At 36.3% G+C, this 16,561-nt stretch overlaps 1 protein-coding gene across 35 annotated transcripts in view; it reads right to left on the bottom strand.

Moving 5' to 3' along the window:
- Nucleotides 1–16,561, bottom strand: part of Nrg4 (neuregulin 4) — a 202,647-nt gene that overhangs the window by 171,460 nt on the left and 14,626 nt on the right. For 4 of the 35 annotated variants that reach the window (XM_046427899.2, XM_058573788.1, XM_046427890.2 and 1 more), the window contains exon 5: nucleotides 12,504–12,604. The exons of 28 other annotated variants lie outside the window; for them this stretch is intronic. The gene's annotated coding sequence lies outside the window, so the exon portion shown is untranslated. Of the gene's footprint in view, nucleotides 1–12,503; nucleotides 12,605–15,190; nucleotides 15,279–16,561 lie in introns of all 35 variants that reach the window. 3 more of the 35 variants (XM_058573779.1, XM_058573776.1, XM_058573774.1) reach the window with 2 other exon arrangements.

The following is a 16,561-nucleotide window of genomic DNA, read 5'->3' on the forward strand; positions in this document are numbered from 1 at the left end:
GCAGCGAATTGTGGTAATGCTGGCATATCTTTGCTGATGGTGTCACCAGTGATGCAATTTTTATTTCCTTGCCAGCACACCCCATGTTAATTGTGGTAGTGCTGGCATATCTTTGCTGATGGTGTCACCAGTGATGCAATTTTTCCCAAGGAGCCGTCAATTGGCTTGGTGTTGTGGCATTTCTGTATCCTCCTCCCTTCTGCTAGTGATGGTCTAAAATTTGGGGGCCAATGGCTATATGCTGGACCGGTAGTCAGTGACGGGTATGATCCAATTGCAGTGGTATCAACCTAAGACAGGAGGCTGACGCCTAAAGGTCAGTTTTCCGATGATGGGTAAGAACCATATGTTGAATTGGACAACCTACCAGGCACGGTCCTTAAGCCACATTAACCTCACTCCCCCACTGGCACCAAGGCCAAAGTTGGGGGCCAACAGAGGTGAGGCAAAGAACCTCACCCCCCCACTGGTGCATAGACCTATCCACAAGTATGGCTGTATGCTGGACCGGTAGTCAGTGACGGGTATGATTCAATTGCAGTGGTATCAACCTAAGACAGGAGGCTGACGCCTAAAGGTCAGTTTTCCGATGACGGGTAAGAACCATATGTTGAATTGGACAACCTACCAGGCACGGTCCTTAAGCCACATTGCTTGTTGTTTAATTAATCAGAAGGGGGGAGATGCTGGGAGCCATTAGCCAAGTAGGTATGACAATTTCCTTGCCAGCGTACCCCATGTTGCAGTGACATTGAATGTAGGTGACCTTGCTCAAGGACCAGGGCGGATTAGGGTGTTCCCGGTTTAAGATAATCGGGTTTAGGGCGTTCCCAGTTTAGGTTCCAGGTTTAAGGTTTAAGATTATTCCTGCTGGGAATAGGGCGTATCCTGCTGCCTGAGTTCCCCTTGAGTTCTCACGGGATTCAGACAGTATATTTTTGGGAGATAGAAGCCCAGTGGGAGTGGATTTGGGCAGAGAAAGTGATTTGGGCAGAGAACGTGGATTTCCCCAGAACGTGATTGTAGACGGCTGGTGTGAGTTCGGGAATAAAGAGTTGCTGTTTGAATCTACAAGCTGTGTGGTGGCTCGTGATTGTGTGCCCAGCCAGACTGCGGCATTTGTGCCCAGCCAGACTGCGGCAACATTGTCCTGGCAAGTGTCTGCCATGTGGCCTAGGATTTACCTAGCAGAAGGTAGTGAAATGGGCACAAAGAAGATTGTGCCTAGGCAGATTCAAAGCAGAAAAGCAAAGGGGAGGCCAACTGGCTTCTTCTTTGAGTCTGGAAACTTACGTGACCAAATGAATTGGGTGGGGAATCTAAACAGGCAAGTATGAATACACTCAGAGACTAAGTGTTGGAAGATTGTATTCCTTTGCAGCAGAGCATGTGGAAGACTGGATCTTTAGCCCCACTAATAGAATTCTTGAGATGCTTCTGAGATCTAATCTCCCAACAAAGATTGACAACTACCAGGCCCTAGCGGTGTGTTGATCTAATCTCTCCAGAGCAGAAAGCCCCCAATGAAGCTCCTGAGGCCTCAATAGACCTTAGTCCAACCTACTAGAACTCTGTTCATAGAACTCTACAGCAGCTCCACCCTGGGACTGCACTGATCTTGTCTGTGTAGACAAACGTCAACTAACTATACATCCTACTCCATCCTACCTCATATACTTCTACATATCTTCTGCATTCTCTCTGTTCACCTTTTGAAATCATAAACTCTTTTCTGCCTTCCTATAACATTTTATTTTCTCTTAACTGTATTTTTTTACCATCTTTTAGAACTGGATTATATAATTCCTGCTCCCACAATGAATGCTGATACAATGATTAGTGCTGTTGATAACACAGTTGACACCTGCTGTTTGCTTTAAAGCCAGATCTAGTTCATGGTTATTATTTTTACTGTGGACAATTGCTGAACCCACCATTCCTGTTTTTGTTTTTGTTATTTTATTTTTAAGAAATTTTGTGAGTGTGTGTGTGTGTGGTAATTAATGTTGTAGATGTCACAGTAGGAATTGGGTATTTATTTTAATGCTACATATTGTTTTAATCAGTTGTTGCTATTGTTTGATTGCCCTATTCTGTGAGGTGCTGAGAGCCTACAGGGACACTACAACACTACAAGTTCACAAAGTTGAGAATCTGTTGTTGAACTAAACTCAACCAAAGACAGCATGCCTTGCTGTACACACAAATTAATGACACTTGATCATCAGCTATACTTTAATACAAAAAATAGAAGAGACAAAAACCAAACTAAGAACCAGGCCCCAAGCAGAAACAGATAGGGGTGGACCCTCCCCCCCGCCCAAGTCCCACCTATGGACATTCACAGGTACAGCAAAACAAGAGAATTAACACAAAGTCTGCAGATACAACACCTATGAGGGGGTCTCAATCCAAATCACACTTTGACAAGTGAAGACTGTGCCCTAAAAAGGCCCACAAATAAGAGCAGAAAAGAAATCCATCTCAATAGATGCATAAAACCAACATATAAATACAAGAAATATGAAAAAACAAGGAACATGACACTTCCTATGGTTGTAATTCACCAGCAACTAATCCCAAAGATATTGAAGTGGATGAGATATCAAATAATTAATTCAAAAGAATCATTATAAAAATGACCTATGAATTCTAAGAGAAAAGTTAGCATAGGACATGAATGAGAAATTCAATAATAAAGAGACAGAAATATTGAAAAAAAACAAATAGAAATCTTGGAAATGAAAGACACAATAAATCAAATAAAATGTTTAGTTAAAAGTTTCTTTAACAAAGGAACCCATGCTAAATACAGAAACTCAGAGCTAGAAGACAAAATGCCAGCCTTGAGCATTCAGACAGCATTAAGGAAAATAAGTAACCATGATTAGAATATACAAGAATTCTGGGACAACATGGAGACAAAATTTAAGAATCATTTGAATTCAAGAAGTTTGTGATATGCAATCTAAGGGAATTGATAACCTCTTCAGGGAAATAATCATAGAAAAATTTCCAAACCTTGAGAATGAGATGGACATTCAGGTATGGGAGGCATTCAGAACCCCAAACAGACAAGACCAAAAATGAACCTCTCCACAACAAATTATAATTAAAATATGTAACATGCAGGACAAGAATATATTGTTAAAAGCATCAGAGTCACTTTTAATTTCTTAGCACAAACTCTAAATGCCAGAAGGGCTTGGAATGATGTGTTCCAAGTCCTGAAAGAAAATAACTGTCAACCAATATTGCAATATCCACCAAAGCTAGCCTTCAAAATTGAAAAGGAAATAAAAACCTTCCAAGATAATCAGAAACTAAAAGAAATTGTGATAACTAAATGGGCACTCTAGACCTTACTTAATGAAATACTCCACACAGAAGAAATAAAAAACAAACCCCAGAACTCACAATGAACAGATCTCTTTTGAAGAGTAACTAAGTAAATGAGAGACAGAACTAAATTAAACATTATAAATAAATCAAAGTAGCAAGAATTAGTAAACATCTCACTATAATAACATTGAATGCAAATGGTTTCACTTCTCCAATTATAAGACATAGGCTGGCAGAATAGATTTAAAAATAAGGTCCAACTATATGTTGTTTGCAAGAGATGTGCCTTACAGGCAAAAATAGCCATAGGGTGAACATAAAAGGATGGAAATTGATAAACAATGCAAGTGGAATACCAAAACAAGCAGGAGTAGCTACTTTCATATCTGACAAAGCAGACTTCAAACCAAGATTAATCAGAAGAGACAAAAAAAAAAAAAAAAGATCACTTCATACTGGTAAAGGGAACAATCCAACAAAATAATAAATATTTTTGCCCCAAATGTGGGTGCAACTAATTACATAAAAGAGACACTGCTCAAATTGAAGCCTCAGATAAACCTTGGTACAATACTACTGGGTGATTTCAACACACCTCTCTCACTACTAAATGAGTTTTCTTTTTATTTTGGTTAATTTAGCTAAGGACTTATAAAATAAAGAAACATAAACTTGGCAAAGGCTTTTTGGACCTGAATAATATTATAAATCAAATGGACTTAAAAGATGTCCATAGAATATTTCATCCATGAAAGCTGAATACACTTTCTTCTCAGCAGCTCATGGAACCTTCTCCAAAATAGACACTATTTAAGATCACAAAGTAACTCCTAACAAATTTAGAAAAATTAATAAAACTCCTTGCTTCTTATTAAGTCATAATGATATGAAATTAGATATCAACACAGTAAACCCTAAAGAAACTATATAAACACATGGAGATTAAAGAATATACTTTTTTGTGTGGTACTGGAGATTGAACCCAGAGCCTTGTGTATGCTAGTCAAGCACTCTACCAAAGAATATCCCTAGCCTAAAGAATATACTTTAAAATCATGTACTGGTGACAAAAGATATCAAGTGAATATTTTTTAAATTCTTAGAATCAAATGAGAATAGTGATATAATATATCAGAACCTTTGGGACACTATAAAGGCATTTCAAAGAGGAAGAGTTTATAACTTTGACTGCCTACAAAGAAAAAAATCAAAAAAAGATCCCAAGTAAACAACCTAATGATGCAACTCAAGGCCCTTGAAAAAGAACAAACCAATTCCAAAACCAATAGAAGGAAGGAAATAATAATATCAGAGCCAAAATCAATCAAATTCAGAATAAAAAATATAGAGGATCAATGAGATAGAGGTTTTTTAATGCTTTTATTTATTTATTTATTTTTATGTGGTGCTGAGGATCGAACCCAGGGCCTTGCACATGCTAGGCAAGCATTCTACCACTGAGCCACAAACCCAGCCCTGAAATAGAGTTGGTTTTTGAAAAGATAAACAAAATTGATAAGCCCTTAGCTAAATTAACCAAAATAAAAAGAAAACCCAAGTTAATAAAATTAGAGATGAAAAAGGGAAAATCACCAAAGACTTCACAGAAATCCAATGGATCATTAGGAACTATTTTGAAAATTTATACTCCAATAAATTGGAAAACCTAGAAGAAATGGATACATTTCTAGACAAATACATCTGCCAAAATTGAATCAGGAGGACATAGAAAACCTAAACAGACCAATAACTAGCATTGAAATAGAAGTAGTAATAAAAACCCTTCCAACAAAGAAGAGGCCAACACCAGAATTCTCAGCTGAATTTTACCAAACCTTTAAAGAAGAACTAATGCCAATACACCTCAAATTTTTCCATAAAATAGAAGGGGATGGAATACTTCCAAATTCATTCTATGAAGCCAGCATCACATTCATACCAAAACCAGATAAGGACACATGAAGGAAAGAAAACTATAGACCAATATCCCTGATTAACTTAGATGCAAAAATACCTAATAAAATATTAGCAAATCATGTTCAAAACATATTAAGAAGATTGGATACCATGACCAAGTTGGTTTTATTCCAGAGATGCAAGGATAGTCAATAAATGTAATTCATCACATAAACAGAAGGACAAAAATCACTTAGTCATCTCAACAGATGTAGAGAAGGCCTTTGACAAAATGTAGCACCCGTTCATGATAAAACAAACAAACAAACACTGAAGAAACTAGGATTAGAAGAAACCTAAAACAAGATCATAAAGGCTATATATGAAAAACCCAAAGCCAACTTCCTAGTAAATGGAAACAAATTGAAAGCATTTTTTTCAAAATCTGGGACAAGATAAGGATGTCCATTCTCACCAATCCTGTTTAATAGAGTGCTAGAAATCTTAGCCAGATCAGTTAGGCAAGAGAATAGAGAAGACAGATAAAAATAGGAAAGGAAGAATTTAACACTGTTTACAGGTAATATGATCCTATACCTAGAAGATGCAAAGAACTCCACCAAAAGACTGCTAGAGTTAATAAACAAATTTGGCAAAGCAGCAGGGTACAAATAAACATACAAAAATCTCTAGCTTTCCTATATACCAACAACAAATCTGTTGAAAAAGGAATCAGGAATTCCATTTACCATAGCCTCAAAAAAAAAAAAAAAGCCACACTAAGAATAAACCTAACCAAGGAGGTGAACTATCTTTACAATGAAAACTATAGAGGCAGAACTAACATTATTAACATGGCCATAGTACCAACAGCAGAGTCAATGCAATCCCCATTAAAATACTAATGATGTTCTTCATAGAACTAGAAAAAATAATTCTAAAATTCATTTGGAAGAGCAAAAGACCCAGAACAGCCAAAGCAATTCTAAGCCAAAGAAGCAATGCTGGAGGCATCACAAATACCTGATTTCAAATTATACTTCAGAGCTATAGTAACAAAAACAGTATGGTACTAGAATAAAAACAGATACATAGAACAATGACACAGAATAGAAGTCACAAAGACAAACTCACACAGAGTCATCTGATCCTTAACAAAGATGCCTAAAACATACAATAGAGAAAAGACAGCCTTTTTAACAAATGGTTCTGGGAAAATTGGTTCTCCATATGTAGAAGAATAGGAGTAGATATTTATCTCTTACCTGCACAAAAATTAACTCAAAATGCATCTAAGACCTAGGAATTAAACCAAAAACTATGCAACTCCTAAAAGAAAATGTAGGGTCAATAGTCTAGCATATATGCACAGGCAACAACTTTCTCACTAGGACCCCTAAAGCTCAGAAAATAATGCCAAGAGTTCATAAATGGGATAGCATCAAATTAAAAAGCTTCTGCAGAGCACAGGAAATGATTAGGAATGTGAAGAGAGAACATACAGAAGGGGAAAAAAATCTTTGCTAGCTACTCCTGACAGAGGATTAATATCCAGAATATATAAAGAACTCAAAAAAATTCTATATCAAAAAAGATCAAGTAAGAAATGGGCAATTGATGGGGCTGGGGTTGTGGCTCAGCGGGAGAGCACTCGCCTAGCACTCCCCTAGCGTTCCCCTAGCACATTTGATCCTCAGCACCACATACAAATAAATAAAGATATTTAAAAAAAATTTTTAAGAAATGGGCAAATGAACTAAAAAGACACTTCTCAAAAGAATAAATACAAATGACAACACATGTACGAAAAAATCTTAAACATCATTAGCAATTAGGGAAATGCAAATCAAAACTATACAAAGATTTCATGTCACACCAGTCAGAGTGGCAGTCATCAAGAATACAAATAATAAATGCTGGAGAGGATATGGAGAAAAAGGAACACTTTTACACTGTTGATGAGATTGTACATTAGTACAATCATAATGGAAATCAGTATGGAGGTTCCTCAGAAAGCTAGGTATGGAACCACCATATGAGCCAGCTATAGAATTCCTTGATATTTATCTTAAAGAAAAATAAATCCTGGCAAGGATGTGGGGGAAAGTGAACCCTTATACACTGTTGGTAGGACTTTAAATTACTTTAGTCATTATGGAAAACAGTATGAGAATTCCCCCAAACAATAAAATAGAACTACCACATGATCCAGCTATACCACTCCCAGGTGTACATCAAAGGAAATAAATATTGAACAATTTCAAAGGAATGAAATTATACAGAATTATTTCTCTGACCACAATGACATTAAACTAGAAATAAAGGGTCGATAAAGAACACTCTAATTGTGAAAATATGTTTTAAAAACTTATGATTAAAAAAAGCAGCATTTAGGGGGATATTTACAGACTTAGAAGTATGTACAGGGATAGGTTAAAGTCTTACAAATAACTGAACATTCAATTCAGAATAACAAGATTATATCTTCCAAGTGTCCATAGAATAAAAATTCCTCCTCTTAGAATGCTATAAAAAAACATTCTTTAGGAAATGAAGGTAAAAATAATGATACTTTAAAACAAAACCTGAGAAAATTTTTGACTAATAGATCCACACTGAAGAAAAAAAAGAAAAGAAATTACTTCAATATTTACTGAAAATCTCCAGTTAACACATTTAATGTTGAAATGTTGAAAGTATTTTCCCTAAGATTATAAACAAGGCAAAGATGTTCAATTTCACTAGTTCTAGTCACCAATATACTAGAGGTCTTAACCAGCACATTAGGAACATAAAATAAAACATTAAAAATTGGAAAGAAAGTAAAATTATAGTCACAGATAGAAGAATTATGTATGGAATATCCAAAAGAATCTATGCCAGCTAGAGACCTTTACTTTGCCTTAACCTCCTACCTCACATCTTATACAAAAATTAATTTATGATGCAGCACAGACCTAAATGTGAAAGTTAAATTTATAAAGCTTCTGGAAGAAAACTTTAGGAAATATCTTCACAATTTTGGATAAAGATTTCTTAGGACCCAAACAGCATTAACCATTAAAGAAAAATTATATCAAGACATCATCAAAATTTTAAATTTGGGCTGAGAATATAGCTTGTTGGTAGAGTGCTTGCCTTACATGCACAAGGCCCTGAGTTCAATCTCTAGCACACACACACACACACACACACACAAAGAAATTAAATTTCTCCTCAAAGATGTGATTCAAAAAGTAAAGGCTAGCCACAAATATGAACAAAAATATTCATAGCACATATATCTAACAAAGAACTCACGTAGAAAATATATAAAGACTTCTTTAGCCAATCCCCCAAAAAACAAATACCGAATGTTTTCTCTGATATAAGGAGATTGATCCATAGTGGGGTAGGGAAGGGGAGCCAAGGAGGAATAGATGAACTCTAGATAGGGCAGAGAGGCGGGAGGGGAAGAGAGGGGGCAGGGGGACATCATCAAAATCATTTCTAAATGATGGTGGAATGTGATGAACATCATTATCCAATGTACATGTATGAAGATACGAATTGGTGTGAATATATTTTATATACAACCAGAAATATGAAAAATTGTGCTCTATATGTGTAATATGAATTGTAATGCATTCCAATGTCATATATAATAAAAAATCAATAAAAAAGAAAAAAAGGAAGAAAAAATAAAAGTGAGGCTGGGTTTTTTTTAAATAAAAAAAGTCATTTCATAAATGTGTCAAAATGTTAAGTGATACATTTAATTTATAAAATTGTAAGTATTATATAAAACATTTTGTAAAAATGCCAAGTTGTTTACCTGTATTTTAAAACTTTCCTATATATAATACCTGTATATTGCTTTAGTAATTTATAACATATATACATTTATATGTGTACATAAATAAACATTATGGGTAAATAAAGAAAATATATAGACTTCTTATAGAAAGATTTTGACACTTCACAAAAGAAGTGTCACAAAAAGCCAATTAACATAAGAAAAGATACTCAATGTCAGAGAAATGCAAATGAAAACCACAATAAGATACCACTGGCACATCCCCAGAATGGCCAAAATCAAAAAGATTGACAACATCAAATGTTAGTGAGAATGCAGAACAAATGGAGCTCTTATTTATTACTGGTGGGAATGTTAAGTGGTACAACCACATTTGCAATTTCTCTGGAGTTACAAGTGTCTTTTTGTATGCTAATGATATAACTAGTGGTTGGAGGCCTCTAGATATTTTCAGGATGAGGCTGGTCCAACTATGTGATTAGGGAGTTGGTACTTCAATCTCTACTCCCAGACTTTCAGGGAGGGGAAAAGAACTAGAGATTTAGTTCAAATCACAAACACTCATGATTTAATTTTAATCATGTCTATGTAATGGAACCTAAAAAAAAAATCTAAACAACAGAGTTTGGAGAATTTCCAAGTTGGTGAACACCTGTAAGTGCTAGGAGAGAATGGCATGCCCAGGAAATGCATGGAAGCTCTGTGCTCCTTCCGTGGTATCTTACGCCATGCATATCTTCCATTTGGCTGTTCCTGTATTATGCATTTTTATAATAAGCCAGTAATCATAAGTAAACTATTTTCCTAAGTTCTATGAGCTATTCTAACAAATTATCAAACCCAAAGGGAAGGTCATAGCAACTCCCAATTTATAGTCAAGCAATCATTAAGTGCAGTAGAGGTCTGACTTTCAATTGGCACCTAAGGGACAGTACTGTGGTGTCAAAACCTTAATCCATGGGATCTGTGCTAACTCTGGGTAGTTAGTGTCAGAGAATTGAATTGTAGTCCACTCAGATGGTATCTGTAGGAAACTGGAAAACTGTTTGGTGTAGAAAATCCACATATTTAATGTCAGAAGTAAAAATTAATGCAACTGGAGCCCTAGGCCAGAAGGCCTAGACCTGAATTTAGGGACTCCGAACAAATCAGATCCAGCCAATTGCCCCAGAAACCAAATGGAAACAGTAATGATGAAAGACAGAAAGTGAATTTATTCAATATAGTTATGGGAGGAAGACAAGGGGGACCAACCATCCTCAGCCTGTCTGGGGACTAACATGAGTTACAAGTTTAAATAGTGCACAGAACAAAACAGGACAGGGATGGGGCAAGAAGCATGCATAATCAAGCAGTCTTGGTCAAATTGTGGTCAAATTAGTCAGATGGGATCTGGTACATAATCTTGTCATATGATATCTATATGAAGGATATGGAAAATCCCTGGGAAGAAGGGAAACATTAATCCTTTTTCAGTGACAATGGACCCTGGAGGAAGAAGATAAGTAGTGAATGCTGGGCTTGAGACTTCATCCTTTCCCAGCAAAAATGGGTTTCAGACTTTTATAATTTCCTGACTGGCATGTTCTGCTGAAGTCTCCAATGAGTAAGTAACCCTCATTGTAATTTACTATAAAATACAGACCCCTCTTATAACTAGTGGCCATTTTCTACCCTGAAAATGAGCCCCTCCAATGCTTGACTGATTGACTTCGCGGCTTAATAAAAGGAATCACTGGATCTGTTGAGGTCTGCTCCCATCTTGGTTATTTGTGCTTTCATTATCCATCAGACATTTTTTTTAATCTAATTTACTTCAGAGAAGAAGGACTCAGAGCAAAGGAGACAGATGCAAAATGGAGGCAGTGATGCCAAGCTACTATCTTGCTTTTAGTTATTCAATGGGCATCTGTGGGTCCAGGTGAAGAGCCAGTACCCTTAGCAAAAGCAGCCCCTAAGTCCTAGATACATTGTGGGTGTACAGAATACATTTTATTCTTTCACTACACATGTCAAAATTGATTGAGCTCTACTCTTAAGATCTGTGTACTTTGCAGTATATAAATTATTCTTGAACCAAAATACTGTTAACATTAAGAAAGGAGCAGATTCATCAAGAAATTTCCAACTGATGAGTTTAAAACACATTATAAAGAAGCAACTAAGTACGACCTCCCACTACAGTAGCAACAGAGCCCAAAGTATCATGAGAACCCCTCATGACTCTATCCCATCTCTGTAACTAAAAGGGACCTAGTGAATGGGAACGAGCCACTCTAGCCTCTCTTCATCAAAAGGGAAGCCAGATACAAAAGCTTTTTTTTCAATGGTTGCTTATCATATCATGTGGACCTTTCTATTTTTCACTTCCTAAGAGTTTTCTAAAAACAAGACTCTTCTATGATATAAAATACAGAAAACATTTCCAAGTTATATACATAAACTAATCTTATCAGAGCAGAAGTTGGTATGGTTTATTGTTAACTCCATGTCCACAGGATCTAGCAACTAAATATTTTATATGATCTAAGTTATAAGGTTCTCAGATAATTTTTATACTTCAAGGATTTTAACTATATTATTATAGAAAAGAAAAATGGAATGAGGAACAGCAGAAGGGTCACATACTATTTCCATAAAGATAAAACATTAATAAGTCATTTCATCAAGGTCTTAAAATTTTCTTGTTGAGTCAGAGGAAAAGATCTTACAAAATATCTAAAAAGAGGTAATGGGTCTTAAATTTTCTCCTTCAAAGCTCATTACCATATCTACTTTTCTTATATTATTGTTTTATGAAACTACTGTGGTACAATACATAGTCACACAGAAGAGAAGAATTAAATTTTAATGCACTCTAGAATTTTTTGCCTTGTGTACACTGCAGCTTAATACATTTGATTGGATTTTGCTTTATAATTTTAAGAATGCCTCTTTTTTTCTTTGAATTGCTTTCAAAAAGGAATGATTAAAAACCACTAATATTTGGATTTTAAAATAACAAGCTATTATTTTTGGCAGAGCAATGCAATAAGTTAAAGTTCACTCTAAGTCCTTTATACAGTGGTTGAGATTTGACAGTTTGTACCCCAGGGGCAGAGGATGGGGGAGTTATAACATCCATTCAATCTCTCACTCAGATGTTAACATTGATAATATTAAAACATTAGTAGTTTTTGCCACCTTGACTCAGGTGTGTCAGGAAAGGAAAACAAAACTATTATGTATGAAGGCAGCAAGAAAAATCACAGTAAAGATCACACATCTCAACACTCAAATATTTCTTATGCATTTAGATCTAGTAATAATTTGCAGTACCATGCCCCTTCAGATTATTTTTTAAAGCTTTCAATTTTAGGCTTCAATCTAAATGAACAAAATCTTTGGAGTAAAATATTTTTCTAGGAAAATTTAGATCACAACTTGTCTATGTGTGAATAAGCAGCAGCAACAACAATAAAAAACCTACCTTTCCTTGAAGGCCAAATATGATTTTTCTATAAATTGCATCCAAAGAAAGATGTCTGTTTTCCTTAGCCTCAGATTTCTCTCTGGTTGGTGTTCAAGCATCTTTTTAAGATATAAAACACGGGCCACATGACTATTACCACTAAATAATTTTTAGAAGGGCAAAAATAGAAAAGCAAAATCTTGAACCCCCATAGAGTTAAGTCAACAACTGGAAAAAATTATTTTCTGAAACGATGAAAACATTTTAAAGGACCAACTGTAAGGAAAAGTACATATTCTGATATAAAACATTTAGAGTAAAATATCACTTTGGAAGTAATAAACATTTACCAGCAGTTGATAATGCAGAACTAAAAGATTACTCTATACAAATACCATGACTTTATATTAAACCTATTCTACTAGACTTGGCAATTTCTTTCTGAAGATTTTTATGTGGCTGTAAACATTTTTAGCATTTCATACAATTCAATATGGGAAACCAAATTTCAGATGGTGTTCCCTAATTATATTAAAAGTGCAAGGCTGAGCTATGCCAACAATCTATTCCAAAAAGTAAAAATGTAGACTGGGCCACATATTAAGAAGATGCCTGTTGCTATGGTTTGATTGTAGTTTGTTATCCATGTGTGGGAAGCCTGGTCCTGGATGGCAGTGTAGGGAAATGGTGTGAAACCTTTAAAAGGTAAAGCCTACCTCCTGTTACTGTGGCAGTAAAAGAATCTCTGGAAACTGATAAAGATAAAGGCATCCACAGTCATGATGGAAGAGACCTACATGACAATGTTTCAGCATGGGGCTCATCCAGTTCCACAAGAAGCTGGTACAAAAGATGCAAAGGAAGACTTGGCAGTCAAAGTGACTGAGGAAGATTTTGTTTGTATCTTCTGGGATCCTTCTTTTAGCAAGGAAAAACATTGTAGCAAATACCTCAATTGCCATTTGTTACTATGTACTTCCTTGAAAAAGCAGTGAAAGGGCAGGAGTAATTAACTTTTGGACAAGAGTGCAGTTCTTGGTTTGTTAAGATCTATTACTTTTTATATTCGTTTATAGTAGTAGAACAATCTTTTAAGATTGCTTTAATTAGTGTGCAATGTTGATTTTTTTTTTAAGAGACATGCTTTACCTTAGGATTTCATGTGTACCTATTGATTGTAGTACACATTTTAGCAAATCCGAGGGAATTTGTGTACTAAAACTAGCAGATACCTAACTGTAGCTTATGTGTTCAATCAAAATGAGAAGGCCACAATGTTGTAAGGGGACAAATAGATGAGAATGTGAAGTTAAGAGAATCATTCTATAAAATGAGCCCCCGTTCTGACTCCCCACATGCTTTCTTAGCCAAAAAGCAATGTGCCCACAGCCCTGTCTGGCCTGAGGGAACAGGAAATGTCACATTCCTCAACAAACTGAGGCAGTGACAGAAGGCCTGGCCCTGTAGGTAATGAATGAACGATGGGGGCTGAGAAGATGAGAGCTGGTTATCAAAGAAAAGACAATGGGTAGCTAACAGCTAACCTCCAAATCCATCTCACTTCCCTGTTCAACCTCCAGGGTTCATACTTCCAATGTAAGCCATTATCCCTAGTGCTGCTCCTTCTTGCCCTTAGGCAAGTACATGGAGAAGAGAAGGTAGGAGGGGGATTCTTGGATCTATAAGAGACAAGACCACCCCCTTCCATAAGTACTCAGCTTTGGGCCCCACTTCTCTCTGGAAAAGTCTGCATCTCTGACCCTCTCTTAAATAAAACTTGCTTTCTATGCTTGCCTTGGCATTTCTTGAGTGTTTAATCTTTAACACTGGGGGAATGACCAGTTAAGTATCAATGATATAATAGCATTCTATTGCTCTGTCCAGATACAACTTGTCAGTTTTTTTCCTCCAGATATATCTTCTGTTTCACTTAATGTTTACTTTTAGTTCCTTGTTTAGTTTTATAAAAATTGGCTTAATTACTTGAACAATTTGTCTGTTTTATATAAAGTTAGCACTTTAAGATTTCTTTAGAGATGAAAAAAACATTTAAATAGAAGAAAAAATCATCCAAAAATGGACATTATATCAGTCCAGGTATTTACACTGAGTTTTAATATTTGCTTTGTGTGTTAATCCTCATTAAAAAAAAAAAAATGGTGAAGCTGAGTGCAAGGTCCTTAGGTCATAGTGAGAGCTGTCCTCAGAAGGAATTAAGGTAGCTCTAATGGGAACTCTAGGCTGTCCTAAGAGTATGTTGTTACAAGAGCAAATCCAGCCCCTGAATGAACCTCTGGCTTCCTATTTTAAAACATGATTTTTGTCCCACACATCTCTGGCCCTTAGGATGCCATCAGCTATCAGGTATTTACTTACCAGAGGTTAAAAAGTAGAACTGCCTAATCTTGGACTTTGAACCTCCAAAATTACAACCTAAATAAACTTATATAAAGTTAGCCTGCCTCAGGTATTTCATTATAATAATGAAAATGAACTAAAATATTTATCAATAGTAATACTTCAATAATGCAATTTTAACATGCCAATCAGCATATTATAAAACTTAAAAAAATCTTTCCCTTACTTCATATAACCCATCGTTTGCTAATAAGCCATCATTATTAAAAAGAAAAACCATCCCATATTGTAGCATAAAAAAGAGATCTTTAGGGTTTGGGGTTGTAGCTTAGTGGTAAAGTGCTTACCTAGCACATGTGAGATACTGGGTTTGATCCTCAGCACCACAAGAAAATAATTAAATAAATAAAGTAAAGGTATTGTGTCCATCTACAACTGAAAGTTAAAAAGAGAGATATCTTTTTAATATATCAGTTTAGAATTCTTTGGATTGTAACAGAATCCAGTTGACAATACCTTAAGCAAATATGAACTAATTTCTCTCATAAGGCAAGAAAACTTGAGCAATTGCTAAGGTTGGTTTACTGAAAAACCAGCCTCTACCTCAGAGCAAAGCCTGTCCAAGGAAGGGGGCGTGACCCTTGTCCTTGGAAAGACCCACAGAGCACTCCTAGGCACATTCCCATCCAGCTAAGTTGTTTATCTACAAATAACAGGAGAGATCTGCTGTGACAGGTATCCCTGACTTTAGTCAGGCTAGGTGGGGATCCATAGCAACTCCCTAGCAGCCACCAATCAGCATGAGACAGGGAAATACCTGGGATGCCAGATGACCCTCCCAGTAGTTATTGGCTTAAACCAATCAGTTCAAACGAATCCCCCTCTTGTAGTAACCAGTCACCCCTACCCAACTTGTTCCTGCCAGTGAATGTGCTAATCATGTTTTAGAGTTGTTGTTTGATTTTCCCACGGTGCGTGATGATTTGCTAAGAGATGTATGATACATGTGAAGTCCCTGCCTTCCCCAAAGAGTGTATAAAACTGCTGCAAACCCTGGGCTCGGGGCCTCTCAGCGTTGCCAGTTGCCGTGTGTGTGCGGAGGACTGAGCTAGCTCGCAATAAACACCTCTTTGCTGCTTACATCGATCTTGGTCTCTGGTGGTCTTTTGGGGGTCCCGAATTCGAGCATAACATTACTAATCATTGAGGTCAACAATATTGCCAATATTTTTTTCTCCATCCTCCTATTAACTTTTTGCACTCATGATTATTGCTTAATGGTTCCAAAATGGTCACAGAAGCTTCAAGCACCATGTCTGTTATGGTTTGGATGTGAGAGGTCCCCCAAAAGCTCCTGTGTTAATGCAGAAATATTTGGAGGCGAAATGATTGGATTGTGAGAGCTGCAGCTAAATCAATCCATTCTAATTTGAATGGAATAACAGATGTGGTAACTAGACAGGTGGGGTGACTGAAGGAGGTGGGCCACTGGGGGCACACCCTGGAAAAGTTCATCTTCCCTACAGTTCCTTTCCCCCTCCTCTGCTTCCTGGCTACTATCATGAACATAAGAGTTTCCCTCTGTCAAGCCCTTCCACCATGATGTGCTGACTCGCCTTTGGCCCAGAACAAGGAACTTGGTTGGCCATAGACTAAATCGTGAGCCAAAATAAACTTTCCTTCCTCTAATTTGTTCTTATCCAGTGTTTTGGTCACGG

This window comes from Marmota monax, unplaced genomic scaffold, assembly GCF_021218885.2.
Source record: "Marmota monax isolate L192 unplaced genomic scaffold, Marmota_monax_Labrador192_F-V1.1 WCK01_AAM20220418_F8-fsc00111, whole genome shotgun sequence".
Classification (NCBI taxonomy): domain Eukaryota; kingdom Metazoa; phylum Chordata; class Mammalia; order Rodentia; family Sciuridae; genus Marmota; species Marmota monax.